Source organism: Antrostomus carolinensis, unplaced genomic scaffold, assembly GCF_000700745.2.
Source record: "Antrostomus carolinensis isolate BGI_N321 unplaced genomic scaffold, ASM70074v2 scaffold13643, whole genome shotgun sequence".
Taxonomy (NCBI): domain Eukaryota; kingdom Metazoa; phylum Chordata; class Aves; order Caprimulgiformes; family Caprimulgidae; genus Antrostomus; species Antrostomus carolinensis.
The window spans coordinates 33,701-39,835 of record NW_010305930.1 but is presented as its reverse complement, the minus strand read 5'-3'; positions in this window follow the sequence as shown (position 1 = coordinate 39,835).

Genomic DNA, 6,135 nt, shown 5'->3' with positions numbered 1-6,135 from the left:
AAAAAAAACCCCCCCCCCCCCCCCCCCAAAAAAAAAAAAAAAACCCAAAAAACCAAACCAAACAAACAAAAAAAAAACAAACAAAAAAAGAAAACAAAACCAACTGCATCTGGGGGCTCTGTCAGCACCCTCCATGAACATCTGAAGGAAGCAAGTAGAGAGCAGAAAACCTCAGAGAGATTTAGCTGCAAACAAATTGTGTTGGGCCGTGGTAATGAAAATATATCCTTACATAAAACCACAGCTTAAACAGTCATTTTAAGTTTGTTATTTCCTGCTGTTGCTGTTGGTTAGTCCTGAAAATGCTGTTTCTTTTCAGTAACCATGACAAATTGTGCCTGCCTTGGATGGGAAAAATGGTCATTCTGCCCCACATCCTGCCTCCTGTGTTACAGGCTCAGTATAAGGTGTCTCTCCCGGCCCTTCCTTGAGAAATTTGCAGTGAATGGCCTAGGAGTGTTTCATCCAGCTTCCATCTGTGATTTGTAACACCGTTTTGTTTTGGGATGGGTCCTTCTCTCTGCCCTCCCTATCCCCCTGTAGTTCAGACAATGCAAAACAAATAAGCACCATCAATTTTACCTTCAGAGCAACACAGATCCACATTGTACAAGGAGGTTCAGGTTCTACCACTGCTGAAGCTTTGCCTTAATTTTTTTCTCATCTTTGTTTAAATGATCCCTTGAAACATTTCCTGAATCATGCTGCCCAGCCATTCTGCTTGGTGCCTCTCCTTGCCCATTGAGCACCACATCGGAAGGCAGCGGGGTGGGAAGTGGGATGTGTTAAGGGCGAGGAAAGGGTGACCTGAGTGCTGGAGTCAGTTCCTCAAAAGCCAGAGGTTATGTTCCCTCCAAGCAGCCAAGAAAAGGTTGCGCCAGGTCAAGTCAATGACTCCTCTGTGCACTGGCAATAGGGGAACAGCCTCCTCCCCCGTGACTGGAGAGTGCAGGGTGGACAGCATCCTGCCGTGTGCTGCGTATTACACCTCGGGAGTCGGATCAGGCAGCGCCTGCTTTTGGCAGTGGAGAACTCCAGTTCTTGTTAAGGACAGTGCAGTGAGCTCAGACAGCCTCTGTAAAGTCTAGGGACAACTTACTCTCAAAACCTGGCTATAGAATATACATAAATAAATCACTACCCAACGTGTAGGTTGCTGTGCTAGTTGTATCTCAGATATATTTTCTGATCCAGAGAGGGAGCAGAGTGCTGTGGCCTCTGCTCCCACATCAGCAGCTGTAGCCAGTGCTGCTGTGTGTCCGTCTACTGCAGTGCAGGTCATCTATTTCAATAATTTTTTCCTTTGTGTGTATTTATGCCAAAAGATCAAGAATGTAACTTATTTTTTTGTTTTTATACACTAATAGTTTGACAATGCCTTCCACATAAGTTAAAAAAAAAAAAAAGATGGGTGTCTCCTGTTGTCTCCCATTCTTTGAGCCTCGTAGAGTTTGAATTGAAAACAAAATGGAAGATACTGCTCCCCTCCCCATACAGGTTTCAATTCAGTAAATAAGCAGTGTGTGTTGGAGCTGCCATAGTAATCGCTCTGAAATTAGACTCCTGCAAGCTGGCTGCTGCAAGCACAAGTGGCTCCACCAGCCTGGTACTGGCACCTGCAGATCCATGTCCCGTTACAGCACAGTGCTGTTCTGTAGCTTTATTTTCCACTGAGTGGCAACTGAAGACTTAAACACTTCTCACACTACTACAAAGTAAGCACATCTCCAATTTATTGGACATGACACAATGTAGCTAGACAACACCTTTACAAAAATACTTGAAAGCTATTATTTCAGATGTACAAATATATAGATGCAAGTTCCTCCTCACTGGAAAATACAGATATCTTATACAAGTCTCTTTTTTAAAAAAAAATAAAAACAATAGTAGCAAACTATAAATTATGTCCATCATTATCTTGAATGTTAAATACAGATAAATACTAATATCAGTCCAAATATGTCTCAAAGTTAAGGATTATTTGGCTTTCTACAGAATTTTCCATCGAGGATTACAAAGCCTCTACAAAGTGCTCTTGCCTTGCATGCACAAGTAATCCTTGGGAAATAAAGCGTGTTGAGGGCAAGGGAGGGAGAGAAGAATAAACATTTTACAAATATGGGAATTGGGATGTAAAGTTTTTGAGAAATTCAGAAACTGGAAGAGATCGTGTACTGCAAGAGTCCCCAGCCTGGTTTTTAACCCTTAGGTTGTGCTTTTCTCTATCATGTAGTTTTTTGTAAAATTAATGGCTGTCTTCAGGGAAGGTTTTAAGGATACTTTCAGTGAAAATCTTCCTAAAGTAATATTTCAGAATTTCAGAGGCTTGTTTTTGGTTTAATGTCAGGTGTTTATAACCTTGCTTTGTGAGGCTGAGAAAGGATAGCGGTTTCTGGCTCCCAGTACGATACAAGCTGGCTGTAGCCATCACTACAAACTGCCTATAACGGCAAACCCAGTGCTGACACTTTTGTGTACAATTATCGTGAGAAGTGAATTGGGGATACAAATTTCCAATTAAATTTTTAAGTGAAAAGTCTTGTCATCCTCAGCTGGCCAACCTTTCATGTGTCATGATGACAGTCCCACAGATATTCTCATAAACTGTGCGTACTGCCATCGTGACAGACCCCAGCCCACGGCCGCCACATCCCAACTCCCTGGGCATTTCAAGAAATATGATATCAAGATATCAGATTCTGCTGTCACACATTTTTCTATTTAATAGGGTATCATCTGTAGCAAGCGCATCGTACTTTGTCTACACAAGAATATACTTGTGTGGAAGAGCAAACCCCACATTTTACTGTTATAAATGTTGCTGGGATCTGGGAAAATGGTTGGGAACATATTCATTGCTCTACTGAAGTCTTCGTCACTATTTTGAAAGGCAGTACTGCATTTCAGCTAGAACATCTCCAAGTATTTCTAACAAAAGGAAGGTTCCTGCTTGTGACAGACTGCCACCCACGAGTCTGCAGTTTCAGTTCCTTCACTGAACATTTAAGTTGTGATTCTAACTTTTTCTGAGCTACAGGTGAAAACTCATCCCGCTCAAAGTGCTTTTGATTCATGGTGATGCATAAAGTGAATTACGGTAACATTTTTATAAAGGCATTTTTACCAAGGACATAGACTAAGCTATCCTCACACACACACAGAGCATCTGCCTGTGTTTCCATATGTGTGCCTGCATGTGTGTGATCGTTACGTATTTCAGCCATGCAGGCTCGGTGTTCCTTACCTGTCAGAAAAAGTACTGTGTGAAACATTATTTTCATAGTGATGGCTGGAACTTTACATTTACATGTGTTTGGTAAAGAGCTGCAATCAGCTGCCTTTTAAATAGACATGTCCATTTTGGAGAGTTTATATAAAGTTTATGGATTTATGATTTTCAAAGATGATATGAGACTCCTTGTTGCTTCCATTTTTGGATATGAATTAGAGATCCCATTAAATTTTAGTATACAATCATCAGCCTTATTCAGGCATTACAGAATACAATCATATGTAGACTCCTTTGAAACAAAATTTACTTTTAAAACCACATAGTGATTGCAGATCGCTGGGTGGTTTTTTTTTTCACATGCTCTTTAATTGAAAGCATTTACACCCCTTTCTTGGTGCATACTGCCATGCATATATGTCTGTTTGGTGCTTTCCTTATTCGTGCTCCATAAAGACACAATGGACCTGCCAGGAGAAATCAGGTTTTTTGAACAGTGCTATGACAAGAACATTGTCCCCAACTGGAGGCACTGCCAATGAGGGTTTCAGATTGGACATAAACCAACAACACATGGTATGAAGTGTAAAAGCATTACTCTATTTTTATCTAGTACATGAAAAATAGGCATGTGTGAAAACTGTAAATCCAAGATGGAATGAGCAATTTACAGTGACATCCATAAAAGTCTCACCTGTATAATACACAGGCCTCTATACCAGTCTGCCCAGTTTTTTCTGACTTGATGGCAAAGATATTTATTGTGCCCACTGGATGCTTTCCATCCCATCTAGCCCCTTGTCTGAAAGTATGCGGTTGTGGAGTTCACTGATGCAGAGCTCTGGATTCCTGTAAATGATATATTTCTATTTCCTCAACATAGCAAAAGGAAATTTTAATACTAAACTGGCTGGGTGAATATTTAAATTGATCTGTGGGAAAATGCAACAGAATGAGACTATTCAAATGACACTGTGAGAACTTCCTCACTGATATGCCTGAATGCCAAATTGGTGGAACTATTGTACCTGTAGAGGTGAAAGGGTAATTTAGTTTTCATGGTCAGAAAATCATGATCTATGACTTGTGATGGTATTTTTACAATAAGCACACCTCACACTGGCAAGGAACTGAAATGTTGCCAGTTTGAAATGATAAACTAGAACTAAATGAAAGCTCACCACTCCTTGATATCTTTTTTGTTCTGTAAATACCTTGTACAGACCACTCTGGGCCCAACCCAGGGAAAAAATACCTAAATTTGAGAAAAAAAATACATGAAGGGAGTAGCACTGCCCATGTATTTGAAGTTATGCAACTGCTGCAGTAGTTTCAACAGCAATGAATGATTATTTTCTGAGGATTATTTTCTCCTTCAGGTAAACAGCCAGCTAAATTTTAACTTTGCTATTATTATCCAGGCAGTCACCTTTTACTGCACGTTTCTGTCCAAGCATCTGAAGAGCTACAGTACCCTTCTGCATGCAAATAATGTCAATCTAATAAATTAATAGCATTCACTGAAAAAAACCCCTCATAAATTTTAAGATAAAAACCACCTAAAATATGACTCTTTTTTTTTCCCTTTTCATCTTCCAAGGGGGAAAAGAGAACTGAATTAAAAACAAACCCTCTGTTCAAGTCAGGTCATCATGACACAAAGCAGTACAAACCAATAAATCCAGCAAGGCTGACAGTCTAGCCTGGCAGTATGCACACAGGCTTTTGAGCCGTGGAAAGCTGGGAGGGCTTTGGATACTGGCTCTGTGGCTGCAAGCTGACTTATCGGAAGGAAAGAAAGGTCAGCGTGCCACAAATGGCATGTCAGGCAAGAAATGTGGGCTTGGAGTTGCACTGCTGCATGGCTGGAGTGCAGCCCCATCCTCTCCTGCTCCGGGGACAAACTAACTTGAGGTTTGTGCAGGTAGGAGAGCAGGGGAAGGAAGGATCCCTACAGATATTACTGTTCATGCTACCGGTATGTCACTGGTAGCTGAGATAAATATTTGGTTTTAGATAAGACCCCAGGAAAGCAGCTGACCTTCCCAATAAAGATAATTGAGAGAGAGACATACTGCTGTACTTTAAAAGAAAGAAAAAAAAAAAGAACGAAGGTGCTAATGAAGCACTGACTGGTCAGAAAACACGTACTGAACACTCAGCTTCTCTACTGTGTATGTAACACAAGAAAACATAACTGCAGTGCAGCTGAAGGAACAGCTGGAGCTCAAAAACACCTAAGCCTCAGTTTATTATGCACACATACAACCAGACCATTCCAAAGTGCCATGAAATCAATTGGAAGTTTCTCAGACTGCACTTCCCTCCGTCACGGACTAGGTGTTAACAGACCCACATTCCCCTTTCTCTGAAGGCTGATCAAAACTGTTGATCAAGCCAAGATCTTTGAAAACATGAGCCAAGTGTTTGACCTTCTGTATTTCTTTGAGCACAACAGGTACAACTGTGAAGCAACATGGTTGTGAAAGAGCAGGACAGCTTGCTGGGGCTGGAGGTCTCCTCTTCTCTCCACTGCATTGTCACAGCTCTCCAAACACAGCTGGGCTGCCACAGCCAGGAGATTTGACCTTCAAAACAGTCTTTAAAAACTATAAATGTGATGCCTCTACAAAGCTGAGTAACAGCAGCAGAGCTCAAAGGAAGCAGCTGACTTCATGGTTTTGTTTGTTTGCTTCACTGAAAGACCAGCTGAGGGCAATGCTAAAGGCCTTGGGTCAAAAATACCTCAACTACAGAATAGGAGAGGCTGAGCTTCAAAATACCTCAACTACAGAATAGGAGAGGCTGAGCTTCAGGCATAACATGCATTATTTAGTGTAAAATGAAGAACTTCTAGTGATAGCTCAGACAAAAAGTTATGTCTAATCTACAGAAGATGACAA